The 15,528-nt window shown below is 41.9% G+C and overlaps 1 long non-coding RNA gene across 2 annotated transcripts in view; it reads left to right on the top strand.

The window, feature by feature from the left end:
* Window positions 1–15,528, top strand: part of LOC144588787 (uncharacterized) — a 101,520-nt gene that overhangs the window by 75,117 nt on the left and 10,875 nt on the right. The window contains exon 1 of one of the 2 annotated variants that reach the window (XR_013544491.1): window positions 1,508–14,496. The exons of the other annotated variant lie outside the window; for it this stretch is intronic. This is a non-coding gene — a long non-coding RNA (uncharacterized LOC144588787). Of the gene's footprint in view, window positions 1–1,507; window positions 14,497–15,528 lie in introns of those variants that run through there. 2 annotated transcript variants of the gene reach the window in all.

The following is a 15,528-nucleotide window of genomic DNA, read 5'->3' as shown; positions in this document are numbered from 1 at the left end:
ATGTCCAGTGTGCCGTGCTTTGGTCAGATATTAATGGATGAGTCGTAAGATCGAATCCACGCAATGGAATGAGCACCCGTCGCTTGTCCCAGCTCCCGCCAACCTAGCGGTTCGAAAGCATGCAAATGCGAGTAGATAAATAGGGACCATCTCGGTGGGAAGGTAAACAGCGTTCCGTGTCTAAATCACACTGGCCATGTGACCACGGAAAGATTGTCTTCGGACAAACGCTGGCTCTATGGCTTGAAGAGCGGGATGTGCGCCGCCCCCTAGAGTCGGACACGACTGGACAAAAATTGTCAAGGGGAACCTTTACCTTTTTTTTCAATTGTTGAGACCTGAGGATGTGGACAGGGTGCTTGGATCTGTCCGTTCTACCACCACTCCGCTCAGCCCTTGCCCATCTTGGCTAATTGGAAGATCTGCCGGGGTGGGTTGCACTTGGGTCCAGGAGGCCGTAAACGCCTCTTTGAGAGAGGGAGTGGTCCCTACCAACTTGAAAGAGGCGGTAATTCAACCACTCCTTAAAAAGCCTAACCTGGACCCAAGGCTGGTGGTTAACTACTGACGAGTGACGAACCTCCCTTATTTGGGCAAACCTCCCTTATTTGGGCAAAGTGTTGGAGCGGGTCGTGGCCAGGCAACTCCAGGCACTGCTAGATGAATTGGATTTTCTGGATCCATTTCAATCAGGTTTCAGGCTGGGTTTTGGTATGGAGACTGCCTTGGTTGCCCTGTACGATGACCTTTGCCGGAAGAGAGACAGGGGAAGTGTGATCCTGTTGATACTCCTGGACCTCTCAGCAGCTTTTGACACCATCGACCATGGTGTCCTTCTGAATAGGCTGGCTGGGTTGGGAGTTGGGGGCACTGTTTTATGGTGATTTCACTCCTTCCTGGCTGACTGTGTCCAGAGGGTGGTGCGGGGGGACAGTTGCTCTGCTCCATGGCATTTATGTCATGGAGTTCCTCAGGGCTCGATAATGTCCCCCATGCTGTTTAACATCTACATGAAACCGCTGGGGGAGGTCATCAGGAGGTTTCGGGTGAGGAGTCAGAAATATGCTGACAACACTCAGCTCTACCTCTTGTTTTCCACCAATCCATGTGAGGCGGTTTCTGTGCTGAACTCGTGTCTGGACCTGATAATGGACTGGATGAGGGTTAATAAATTGAAACTCAATCCAGACAAGATAGAAGTGCTGTTAGTGGGTGCTTTGCCAGACAGGCTGGAGGGCCATTTCCCTGCCCTAAATACGGTTACACTCCTCCTAAGGGACAGGGTCCAGGGGTGCTCCTGGACCCCAGTCTAACTCTCAAATCCCAGGTGGACTCAGTGGCCAGGGGTGCCTTCCTTCAGCTGTGGAAATTGTACCAGCTACGGCCCTACCTGGATGAATGGAGTCTCATGACAGTTACGCATGCACTGGTAACATCACATATAGATTATTGCAGTGTGCTCTATGTGGGGCTGCCTTTGAAGACAGTCCAACGATTGCAACTGGTCCAGAATTGAGCTGCGCGGCTGGTGAGTGGTGGGGCCGCTAGAGAACACATCAAGCCGATTCTGATTAAATTACATTGGCTACCAGTTGCTGCCCGGGCCCAATTCAAAGTGCTTGTTTTGACATATAAAGCCCTAAACGGCTTGGTCCCTGGATACCTGAAGGATCACCTCCTTCCATATGAGCCTACCTGGCAGTTAAAATCTAGCCAGGGGGCCCTTTTGAAAGAGCCATCCCTCAAGGAGGTAAGAGGGAGGGCTTGTAGACAAAGGGCCTTTTCGGCAGCTGCCCCCAGACTATGGAACACCATCCCAACTGAGATTTGTCTGGCGCCGACGCTCGTGACATTTTGGTGCCAGGTCAAAACCTTCCTGTTCCAGAAGGCTTTTAATTGGAATAACATCAACTGTGGGTCCTGATGGCAATTTTTAGAGCATCTATTTTAATTGCATTTTAATTGTTTTATCTTTTATTGTATTTTAATTGATTTGTAATTGTTGTAAGCTGCCCAGAGACCTTTGGGTAGAGTGGGTGGCGTATAAGTTAAATAAAATAAAATAAAATAAAATAAAATAAAATAAAATAAAATGAATGAATGAATGAATGAATGAATGAATGAATGAATGAATGAATGAATGAATAATGCCATATGTAAGAGAGTTACATCCTCGTCCAGTTTAACACTATTGCATCCACATAAACTCCAATAAAGAGCCCTTCCTTGGGCAGCATTTCGTGCAGACATGTGTGCAATGTTCTCTCATGGATTGTTTCATTGTCACCACCATTGCCAAAGTTAGGGTAGCACTTGTGATGCTTGTAGGACAAGCTGGGGTGAGCACCTCACTCTGGCAATTTGAGGTTGGTTGTCCCCTCACTCCACTCATGACCTGCCTATAGTTTCTTTTGAAGGACTTATGAGTGAGATGGTGCATGTGTTTAAGAGGTTTTAGTTACTGCAATTCTCACTGTCTTTTGAGACAGGAAAAGTAGGGAACAGCGCAGTAAAACTGATCCAGGCAGAGCCATGAAGAGGCTTTAGTTTTAAAGTGATATATGTAGAAAATGTGAAGATTTTTAGAAAGTTTGTCTACCAGCTATCCACTGCATTGTATAAATGTAATGGCAATGGGTACATGTACTCTCTCCCAGGAAAAATGACTGTCAACTTCATTCACCAGCACAAACAGGATACTGGCCAATGTATTCTCCAAGTACGCCCACTGACCTTCACTCCCTGGAGGAATATTAACTTAACTGTCCTTCACTGCCTGGCGCTACATGATGCTAGCTTTTCCAAGATTACCATTGTAGTGATAACAAGAAGTCTTTAGTTATGGCCTTGGATGCATTCAGCTATGGCAGTTGCCCTTACCCATAGACAAGAAGACCATTACTGTACACTCCAGTTGAACCCATGGTCCTAAATCCAGTTGCTGCTCCCAATTACAGTTAATAAATGGTGAGTCAATGATTATATAAATCCCATTTATTCAGCATGTCTACTCTGATGGGGAGTCATGTGCATGCTACTGATAGAAATCTGGCCATGGCAGAGGGGCTGGTCAGCAAGAGATTCATTTTTCGTCTTCCTTCAATATGAAACTGAAAGGTTCCATTGAAATGTAAATGCAAGTCAAGAAAAAGATGTAATATATAGTTTTGTAGAAATATATAGTAAGTTTGACAACTATCATTGAATAATGGCTGTTGCGGGTTTTTCGGGCTCTTTGGCCGTGTTCTGAAGGTTGTTCTTCCTGGCATTTCACCAGTCTCTGTGGCTGGCATCTTCAGAGGACTGGAGAAGGAACTCTGTCCATGCTCTGAAAGCCTTCGAGAATATATCATTGAATACTTTATCCACCCTTCACCTGCTCAGCTATGATCACTTCATGCAACTGAAATTCATGCTATTTTTTCTGAGCAGTGGATATTTTATCAGTAGCTTTTGACATAATAGACTACCTGCATTGGTCTAGTCTTTCCTTTTCTTCTGGCCTGCTTTAATACTGCACAGTTTAATATATATTTCGGATGTCATTTCTGTATGCTCTGCCCTGAAACTTTACAATACTGGGCTTTTGTTGGAGGTGAAACAAGACACAATGTGGCCTTTTCAATGAGATCCACTGTTGTTTTGTATTAGAGCAACAGATACAATTATTATATTGGAATGGTGGGAAGAGAAAAAGTCCTGGCACACCAAATGAGAATCAGATATAGCCCAACCAAAGAACAATATGAGAAAAATGCCAAAGGAAGAAGAGAAGGGAAGAGAAAACAGAGGAATTGGCTCCACCAAAACGTTCTGATTTCCTCCAGGAAAAAATATGTCTAAAAATTGCCCTTCAAAATGTCCTACTCCATTCAGAGAACTTAGTTCATTTTGTGGCTAATCGATGAATTACATCTCATCACGCTCCTCAATGGACAATATTAGCTCAATTGAGCAGCAGAGATACAAAATAATGTACTTCATCCTTATTATACCCCAATCCCCAATAAATTTAAATGGGCAATGGAAACAATTATATAATTCACTCCAAAATTATGCTTTTCACACCACTTGCAACCTAAATCACAGAGACAGCAATAAAGTAAGTCTAACACTACTAATTACATCCATGTATCTTCTCGGGTAAAACACATAAATTTGAGATGACATTATATGTTTTGAGATTTATAAGTACAGAAATAAAACCAAGGTCTATAAAATATCTCTGAAGCAAGAAAGGGACTGAAAAAGTTGCACTTAATTCATATATCTTTGTCAAGATGTCTTTTACATATACATGCTCATAAACCACATTTTATCATGTCCTGCTGGGGACATGATAAAATGATACAAAACAACATGATACAAAAATTATACTAACAAGACAATGCTGTCTTCAGCATGTGTGTTTTCCTTCTTATACTTTTACGGCAAATGGATCTTCCTATAAAGGACAATAAAGCTTCATTTGGCCATTAGCTAAGGTCACAAGGGCTACTTTCAGAAAGTCACATCATGGGAATTTCTGACAGATCACAGGGCAATTGTGCTATGGGGTCCATTTTATCCTCATGCTCCAGGGGTGAAATTTACTTATCTTTTCCTCATCAACTTTCTTCACCTCACCAAACATAAAAACATAAGAAAAGCCCTGCTAGATCAGGCCAAGGACCCATCTAGTCCAGCTTCCTATATCTCACAGTGGCCCTGCCAGATGCCTTTAGGAGCACACGAGACAACTAGATCCCTGTCTCCTGATGCCCCTCGCCTGCATCTGGCATTTAGAGGTACCTTCCTTTTATGCCTGGAGATTATACATCCCCATCATGGCTTGTAACCTGCAATGGACTTCTCCTCCAGGAATCTGTCCAATCCCCTTTTAAAGGCATCTAGGCCAGATGCCATCACTACATCCTATGGCAAGGAGTTCCACAGACTAACAAAGGCCTCTGTGGCACTCTCAACAAGGGAAGAGACAAAAAATGTTTGGTTTTTTTTTTTGCACAAAGTCAGCAAAATTATTAATTCAATTTTTTTTAAAAAAATCGAAATAATGCAGATTGTGCAAAACTGGGGTGATTGCTGCTTTGCTACATGGACTTTAACGATTTGGAACATCAGAGTGGATTTTTCATTCTCTTTTTAACAACCAGTCATCTCTTTTTGTTGGTATACTTGTTATATGTTGTTTTGCTTCTCAGAGGGTAGGATACTATTTTATGCAGATGCGGGTTGCACAAACTATGAAGACTTGAATGCAAAAAAGGTACTTCATTGGACAGAAAAACAAAAACTAATAGAGTTGATTGATAAGAAATGCAAGATGGCATGTGGCATTAGACACATCATTCCTTGTGACAATTATGCTGAAATACATCATTGAGAAGATCAAGAATAGATGTGGAATAGTAGAAGATGGGTTTTTTTAGATGAAGAACATACGAGACTGGCTGAGCTTTAAAAACAACTATGTAATCAACATAGAGGTAGATTGGTGGAAATACGCTGTAATGGCATCCAATATTGGCAACTGAGATGGCACACAGGCAGAGAGGGGGTAAGAAAGAATAGCTCTTCTTGTTTCACTTCTCATATGGAGGTAAGGAATCTTGCTGAGCTTGAAAATTCTTCAAGTTGAAACAACCTCAAATAACAAAAAATGAAGAATTTAGCAAGTATCCATCAAATCCCAAATTTGGAGTGAAATAAACTTCCATAAACCTAAGAATTGTACTAAGTGTCATGGCTAGTTAGTTAGTTAGTTAGTTAGTTAGTTAGTTAGTTAGTTAGTTAGTTAGTTAGTTAGTTAGTTAGTTAGTTAGTTAGTTAGTTAGTTAGTTAGTTAGTTAGTTAGTTAGTTAGTTAGTTAGTTTTCTTTCTTTCTTTTCTTTCTTTGTGTCTGTCTGTCTGTCTTCATTTCTATAACACTTCTCACTATCTGTATGTGGGTATAATAAATGTTCTGAGATACTTTCCCCTGAGGTTTACATCTACTCTACTGGAAAGATAAGAGGCATTTCTGCCAGGAATGCTGAAATCTGAAGCTGCTTCTCAACCTCTCCCTGCCTTACCTAAGGAAACCTGAGCTGTGAAGCTCTGTGTTATGAAGAAACTGTTCAAGAGTTTAGCCGTTTCCTGGTAGGTATTAAATATCAATGTACACCTTAATCAGTAATTGCAAAAAATTACTCAAAACAAAATTATATAAGGCAGGCGAACATCATACCCTCAAATAAGTAAAGGGAAGCAATTTTATTCTTAATCTTATTTATTAATCTGAGTCTCTGACTATGTTGAGACTGTATGCCAGTTAAACTAATGTGAGGCAGGTAATGGTAAAGGTTCCCCTTGACATTTAGTCTAGTTGTGTCCGACTCTAGGGCACGGTGCTCATCTCCAAGCCGTAGAGCCAGCATTTGTCTGTAGACAGTTTCTGTGGTCACGTGGCCAGTGCGACTAGACACGGAATGCCGTTACCTTCCCACCAAGGTGATACCTATTTATCTACTCGCATTTACATCCTTTCGAACTTCTAGGTTGGCAGGAGCTGGGACAAGCGACAGGAGCTCACTGTGTCACATGGATTCAATCCTACAACTGCTGCTCTTCTGACCTTGCAGCACAGAGGCTTCTGTGGTAAATCTAACTAAATCTGACTAAAAACTAACTATACTATAAGGGGTGGTATAACTGAGGGAGACTTGTAAATTAAAATCTTAATGTGTTCTGAGGATCTCTGTCTTGAAGCTCTCTGGTAGCTGTGGAAGATTGTTTTTCATATTTTAAGCCAGCATTTCCATGTGCACTGCCCAATAAACATATGAGTGACTTCTCAAGCCATCTCCTATCTGTTCCAATAACCTACAAATATTCCTGCAACAACATATTTCAAATGAATTTTTTTAGTCTATAAGGTGACATATCAATAAAGTCTCATGCAATCCTGACAGACAATCTGATAATAATCAGGTCAAAGGACAGAGCTGTTGTAAAGGGATGTGACGTAGCCCTACCATGCATGCAATGAGCATCTGCTTTTGCAAGCTAGCCAAAAATGCTCGGTTATGTAATAGTTTGTGCTCCACAATGACCCTATGGTTTCTAACAAAATCACCTGTCAAAAGATCTGACCTTCCAGAACGTGAGTTGTGGGAGCGAACCTTCTACACCAGTGCCTGAAACCAATCAATAACAATTCAATCTTAGCAGGATTCAGGCAAGAGCTTATTACAAACCAGCTGAAACGGAATTTCAGCCCAAGAATTAGACATCAAGGAAAACGGTGCACTTAGGTTTGATGTGAAACAACACAATTCAGTATGCTGTGTCAACTTGAGAGATTGCTCTGTTGCTCCTGCCTGATAACGTCACAGAACAGTAAGTTACCATTATTTTTCTTTGAAAATAAATACATGTATGCCCTCTAAAGTTACAAGACCCAGAGGGACGTAATGGACAACTTCTGTTTCATTTAGGGAGTGATCCACTTACTTTTAAGGTATCTGGAAAAGGAAAGTTCCTGTTTTAAGAGCTCTCAAACCAGGCTAAACTAATAAGCAGTGAGACATGCTCAGATTCCTAAATTTCCAGACAGAGTCAGCAGTTACTTATTTTCCCATGTCACGATTCATGTCAGAGTGAAGACAAAGAACAGCTACAACCTAAGCCCCAACTGAACTACTTTCGTAATCTCTTGTGAACACAGCAGAGACAGGTAAGTCACTTAATGTAATGTGTTCCCTAGCTGCACTTTAACTAGTTGGAAGAAAAACATGACTTATGCTAGCTAATATGCGTTGTGATCCTTAACACATACACACTCGCATGTTCAGAGAAACTAGACAGCCATTGTTTGCTTCTTCTATCAAAAATTCCAGCATTTGTTCAGAGCTGTGCCCGTTATATGTTCGGAGCTGATTACTACCATTCTGCGCGACTTTGACTGAACCAAGCATAGCATTATCAAGGCTCTAACCTCTAAGTTCAGAACATCTTCCAGGCAGGGCTGCAGTTCCCTTCTAACATTCCAGAGACCAGGTAGCATGGGCAGGGAGCGGCAGTCAAATGCTCCCGTCGGAAAGATAACTTCAAAGTCCCTCATCTCCTTCCTTCTGTATTTTTACTTCTGCATCAGAGTTGGGCTGGAGAGACTTTTAAATACAGGACAATTTCAAAAGGATGACTATCCCTGGCAGCCCTTCAAACAGAGGACACTCCTCTGTAAAAGAGGCTCCATGGCCACCCTAACCCACATTGGCCTGAATCCTATTACATACTTAGGCTGTTATAACTTCAGTGATGCACCTTTCAGTTGGAAATTGTTCCCTTTTAAGAAGCTGGCATTAAGCCATGCATGACAAGAAAACAAGCATTGACTTTTTAACCAGCAGCAATTTGAAGCTGAAAGTTATGTCATCAGAGATATGTCAGTAGGTGCAGGTGGCAGAATCTGGGCCATTTGTTCAAAGGGAAGAGAAGAGATCATCTCTGTGTACAAAATCTCACAAATTGTCCCAGCTCCTGCCAACCTAGCAGTTCTAAAGCATGTAAAAATGCAAGTAGATAAATAGGTACCACCACGGTGGGAAGGTAACGGTGTTTCATGTCTGGCCGTATGAGCACGGAAACTGTCTACGGACAAACACTGGCTCTATGTGCTGTCCCCTGAAGATGCCGGCCACAGAGACTGGCGAAACGTTACGAAGAACAACCTTCAGAACACGGCCAAAGAGCCCGAAAAACCCACAACAACCACTGGCTCTATGGCTTGGAGATAGGGATGAGCACCACGCCCTAGAGTCTGACACGACTGGACAAATGGTCAAGGGGAACCTTTACTTTTACCGTTACCTAAGATTTTAAAAGCAACATGCTTCAAAATCTTTCTTGTTGATGCAGCTGTTGAGGAGGGCAGGTCTGACCTCACAGAAGATCCTCAGACTGGGATATAAGGGATGGCAAACAAGGATTAAGCCTGTGCACTGATTGACTCTGACTGGATTCATTTATTTCACTATAATCCTGCACATAATATAATTATGACATTTCTCTCTATTAATCTAAAAGGTAAGTGTGACAGACAGTCCAAATGTCACGCCTGTCCATCACATTATTAGAACCCTGATGTGGGAGTCAATTATAGGACAGGAGGGCGGAACCAAAGAGGAGAAGGGAAAAAAAGGGAGGACAGTTGGAATCAGTTAGGGAGGACAGTTAGGAAAAGTTAAGACAGGGGAAGAGTTAGAGAGAAGAAGAATAGAGATATATAGAAGGATAGCTAGACAAGGAAGAGATAGGATTTAAAAGAGAAAACTTGGAAAGTTAATGTATGAGAGAACTGGAAGAAGTGAAAGTTATAAGACCTACATAAACAGTTACACCGTGCTTGAAAATGAATATAAATGAACCAACATATGTGTAAAGCAAAAGACTTTTAATGAATTGCAAATACCATGCCATCCATGATTTTCTCTCTGTGTTTCACCTGTTAATCTTTAAATAAACATTGTTATATTTGTCATCAGTTATTCTGTGTTCATAATTGGTAATTGAGGAAGCAATCCTCTGGTGGCAGTGTAATTAGGGAGAAAAGGAACAGTCATACCCGAATGTAAATCTGTCTGCAAGGGAAAACAAACAGAGGAGCTGGAGGTGAGTGACAGTAAGTAAGTTATGGTTCCGTCCCCAAATAAATAATAGTTAAAATAGGGGCAAATAAAAGACAGCTAAAATGTATTCCCAGTTGTATCAGAATGTCAATGGGGCATAAAGATGCCTCAAACAGGCAACGTGGGGAGAGCTAATGATGGAGAAAGGATGGCAGTGGCCCTCAACTCAACAATTGCAGAGTTAATTATCAACATAGAAAACAGAGCTAAATTCTCCTGACAACATCCAGAAAAGGCTGCTGTGGTCCACATCAAGGCCAAAGAACATGCTCATGAAGCATGTTGTTGTTGTTGTTGTTTTGTCGTTTAGTCGTGCCCAACTCTTCGTGACCCCATGGACCAGAGCACGCCAGGCCCTCCTGTCTTCATGAAGCATGTAAAGAGCAGTATAGAAGTGAAATGAAAAGCGAAGGGGTAGAGCCTTGAAACACCCTCAGCAAACAATATTATGCCTTGTTGCCCCACCAAAAAGCTTCAGAAGGAGCAGGATAGTGGCGTGACTGACTGCCTAGCTGAATGACGATCTGACTGGCTCAGTGAGGTAGCATTCTCAGCCAATCAGATGCTCTTATGCCATTCAGAATTACCCCCCAGAAAATAACAGGGCTTCCTTTACCTTAGGGAGCATCCTTCACCTCGGTATTGACTCTCCCCCTCAACAGGTGTACATGCATACATGCAAGACATGAGGCACTGTAGGAAAGAGCATAATTGCTATTTCAACGTAAGCGTTTTTATCACCAAGAGTGGCACCCACCAGCTCCACATCCTCTCAGCATTATAATTCAGACATCACAGTATAATAATAATGATAAGCGTAACAAAATCACAGGGCAAGGCTTCTTAGAATGTATTAAGATTATTATGACACAATGGAACTGGAATACATTAGCATACGTTTTGCTCTCTTTTCTCCCATTGCCAATTTTTAATGGTGTTTTTCCCCACTAACTAATCTGGGGCTCGTAGTTAGAGTTGCAATTTGTTAGTGGTTAATCTTTGCTTAATTTTTATTTATGTTTGATCCTTCCTGCTGCATGCAGAAACAAGCATTCCCCCCTCCTTCATTAAACAAAGAAAACAAAGCAAGGCCAATTGTAGCTTCCTTAGAGCGGCTGCAATGGATTGCTGGGCCTCGTTGCGGAACAGAGTTCATTCTTTTTTTTTTCTTTTTTTGGAGGGTGGGGAAATTACAGATGGGCTCATTATTGGGCATCCCTGCTGACTGGTTCCATGTGGTGCTAACAGTTTCAAAGGAATGTGTCTACCCTCTTGACTCCAAGGGTGTGCTGTGAAGCAGCTCCTGATGGAGAGGGCAGGGAGATGAGGCGTAGGTGGGGAAGCTGCAGTCAAGTAGGAAAGCTGCGAGAGATAATGACTACGTCTTTGGTTCACTCCCTTGGGTCTCTTGGAGGCTACAAAGACTCCGAAGTGTACCTGTGAATCAAAGCATGAGGCACCTTGAAACCCTCCAGAGGAAGTGTCCCAGGTGTGCTTTTGACAAGCAGGAGTGTCATTTCCATGCCCCACCATATTGATATAAACCCTGGACCATCCAACCTGTGGTAGATCAGTCCCCAGGCACTGCTCCCTAGGCACCTGATGCCCTTGGAGTGGCTTGTTGGTTTCTACTCCTGCCTGATGTTTTTCCCCTTTACCTCCTGCAGTTGACATGAGCTTTTACCAACTGGATCTTTTCTACAAGGCAGTTCTCTTCTGTGCTGACAGGGGTCCTATAGGAGTCCAAGAGAGCAACCCATACTCCCACCCTTTAGCTTTATGGGATTTCTTCCTTCTTCCTTTACTCCTTGCAATACCATAATCCCCACAGAATCCTAGATACAGATGGAAATGTCTTAATATAAGACTCACAGCAACTTAACTACAATCACAGTTGTGCCTCGCTTGATGATGTTAATTCGTTCCAGCAAAATCACTGTAGAGCAAAAATATCATCAAGCGAAATAAAAAACCCATTGAAACGCATTAAAAACCGTTCAATGTGTTCCAATGGGCTGAATACCTGCTCGTCCAGCAAAGATCCTCCATACGGCAGCCATTTTCGGTGCCTGTAAAGCGAGGAATCCATCCTAGAAAACAGCGGGGGGCCATTTTCTTCAGCCAGTGGCCATTTTGAAATGTTCATAAAGCGACCATTTTGAAATGGTTGTAAAGCGGAAATTGGTTCCCGAAGCAGGAAACCGATCATTGTTAAACAAACAAAAAAACATATTTAAAACATCGTTTTACGATCGCAAAAGCAATCACAAAAACCTAATCGTACAGCGATTTCCTCATTAAGTGAGGCAATCGTTAAGTGAGACACCACTGTATGTAGGAAATTGTTTATTAGATTGGTTAGTGTTTTAGAGAAATCTGAAATGTGGATCTGGATTTGTCTTTTGCCTGCATCCTGATGAGGCACTGCCCAATGTAAAAATTTAAACATGTAATAGATGGATAGACACTGTAGTTAAAAGACAACCCTTAATCTCAGGGAATCCTGGCAATTAATTGTTCTGCATGTTTGGGTATGTGGGTGCACTAAAGATGTGAATAGAGAGCTCTTCACCCCGTGTCTCCATACTGAATTGTCAGTTGGAAACTGATGTTAGAGATAGCCCATAATTAGAATTGAAAGTATGTTAATATTGCAGTCAAGACTGAGACAATAGTTTTGGGCTTCTGAATCAGACCTTATAGGAATCCTGTGATTAAGTCTGAAGACCAGTCACCAAACAGAACAAACTAACTTGCATACAGCTGGAGGGGAGAGAGGTTTGTTGCATTTGTTAAGGATATCCCTCTTCTTGTCTGGATTGGAAGAGATTGTGGAAAAGAACTTTTTCAATATGTATTGGGTGCTATATAGGAGATCCAGCCTCATTTTCTCCTTCTGCAATCTGTGCATATATTCATGCTTTAGGCAAGCAAAATGCAATGGAATTTGTCTAGAAGTTTCCAATAGTGGGGTAACCAGACAGTGGTAGGTATGCATATGGAAAATATGACTACTCACATGCCAGGTAATTGAGTTCTTGAAGCTTTTTTTCCCCCAAAGGAAGACAGGGAGACAAGATGCACGGACGTGAGTGAAATAACTCCATGGCTTCTCCAAGAATAGCTGGGAGCATGGAGAAATAAAGTAGAAAAACATGAGAAGCAGAGGGCAGCCTTTGCACATTTTTTGGCAGATTTGCCAAAAGCAGGACTCGAGTTAGCTTTGTGGGTCTTTCCTCAAGATGCTGGATAGCTTAGTGGCTCATATCTCTGGCTGTGGAGCCAGAGGTTGGGAGTTCTAATCTCCACTGTGCCTCCTTGAGAGGGTCTGGACTTGAGGATCCAAAGGGCCCCTTCCAGCTCTGCAGTTAAAAGACATCTTCCAGTATGGCAAGCCAATGATATTTTTAATGGCATTATTTAAATAAATAAATAAATAAACAAACAAATAAATAAATAAATAAATAAATAAATAAATTTTCAGAAGCCATATATGATCATTAAACACTACTACAAAGTTTTTTTTTTTACATAAGCAGCATTTTTGTCTCCACAGAAGCTATAAGTTCCAAATTCCTGGTTACGATTCCCCCCCCTCCACAAAAAAACTCCAGCAGTAGGTTGCAACTATAGTGGGCCAAGCAAATCCATGGAGGGGCTGGTGAGTCAACGTCTGCATAAATTCCATTGATTCAATGAACTGGTGCAACTGATTCAGCTGCAGCTTACAACTACCACATGGAGTTAGTGCTGACACTGATACCCTCGTTCGACTTTATTACATTTTTGACATCTGTACAGGTAATGGAACAAAACTATAATACTTCTCTTTTATTGTTCCTTTTCCTTTCACATATACCATTTAAAAATAAAGCTGGCCCTTAGGTATAAAGACTATTTGCTAATATTACTATTAAAACCTGCAATTTAATGGCATGATTTCGGCTGGAACTCTTTAAGTTCACTGATCTTCCATCCAACAAGGAATGCTGTACAGCTGAGATGTCTTCTGTTGTGCATCTGTGGCCCATACAGGAACAATGCAATGAAGTGTGGAATGGAAAACACCGACACATTTTAAATGGAAAATACTGCCACGCTGCCAATGTCTGTTATTTTTTGCTTCCTTCGTTGGCACCCAGTCACTAGGGACTGTTGTGCCTGACATTGTGCCTGACATTGTAGAAATAATGCATGGCATGTTTTTGTTTTTTTGTCATAGAGCCACGCTGGGCTTTACTGATGTGAGCAAAGGTTGAAGCACCATCAGGTCCAGAGGGCAAAGTCCTGTTTATGCAGGCATAAAGTTAGAGCTGTTCAAATGTGCAGGGCGTTAGGCCCGGCAACAAGGAATTCCACACCCAAATTGCATAACTGGTCCTGTGTCCCCACTGTGACCAATAGCACAATAGGCCACACCACTCCCTGGTGTGGCCGATTGTGCAATGTGCACTTCCACTTCAGCACTGTCATAGCTATTTCATGAACAACACTGAGTGGTGCCCATATAGTTACAGAACAGGATATTGCCCAATGTGGGAGAAAAAGCAGAGAAGATGTCAATTTGTGCATTATCTCTGACATGATTTGTTCATTTTTCTTTCTCAATCTTTTTTTTTATACCAGTAATTTCCATTATTTACCACACAGTCTTCAGGCGCTGAGTGCCAACAGCTACATAGGCAAGATGGAGCGACCAATAAATAATCTCCCCCTGCACTAAATTATCTTTTTGTGGATGGAAATAAAAATTGGATGGGGAGGAGGTGAAAGAAGGCAAGGCTGTCCAACGGTCTGGCTGGAAGACTGAAGAGGAACCTTCTAAACGGTAGTATTCTGTTGCAAGTCCAGGTTGTAACAAGAAAGTTGGGGGGGGGGGGGAGAGACAGACAGACAGACAGACAGAATAAACAGAGCGTGTAAGACCTCTCTGGTTTCCTGTAGTTACAAATATCCAAATGTTTGTAACTACAGGAAACCAGAGAGGTCTTACACGCTCTGATTAACTGTACATATAAACACCACCAAGAGACTTATATGGGATTCAGCAATCATACAGAAAGCAAAGCATCTGATTTCTTCTCACCTTGTGTAGATTGGCACTGGTTTGTACGATTTGATGAGATAGCTAGAGTTTGAAAGCCACACCGTTATGCCTATACTAACTCTCTTCATAGATTTCTCATTGCTCTCTTCACATGGAGAGTAAGGTCGCCAGACTGAGAATATATCTAAAGGGCTCTTTATACACAGTTCTTTTTCACAAGAAGTATGGGCTAGGGGAATCTATTTCCAAGTAATAATGTGGATATAATTCAAAGTACTAGTTTTAACCTAAATGGCTTGGGCCCAAGCTATGTCAAGGGCTGTGTCTCCCATTGTGAGCGTGCTCTGGTGTTAAGATCACCAGGAGAGGCCTTTATCTCAGTTTCACCACCTTCACAGGTACGTTTGGTGGGGACACAGGAGAGGGCCTTATCTGTTGCTGCTGCCAGACTTTGGAACTCCCTCCTGCAGGAAGCCAGGCTGGCCCCTTCTTTACTGTCCTTTCACAAGCAGGCAAAGACCTTTCTCTTCAGGCAATCCTTCCCTCAGTGACTGGCTACCTGATTCAAGTTTTTAAATGGATGGTTATGCTTTACTACATTGGATGTGTTTTGGTGTAGCTTTTGTTTTAGCATTTTTAGTGTGGCATTTGTTAGGTACTGTTTAATATTTGTAAACTTACTGTTTTTAGCTTTTAATATTGTCTTTTAATGCCTTGGGTTCTTTTGAAAGAGAAAGTTGGGGTAAAACTATTACAAACAAACAAACATGTACCTTTTGTTGCTGTCATGTGCCAACCAGCTGGAACCAATTT

The sequence above is a fragment of the Pogona vitticeps genome, chromosome 4 (assembly GCF_051106095.1).
Source record: "Pogona vitticeps strain Pit_001003342236 chromosome 4, PviZW2.1, whole genome shotgun sequence".
Taxonomy (NCBI): Eukaryota; Metazoa; Chordata; class Lepidosauria; order Squamata; family Agamidae; genus Pogona; species Pogona vitticeps.
This window is presented reverse-complemented; position numbering and strand designations above follow the sequence as displayed.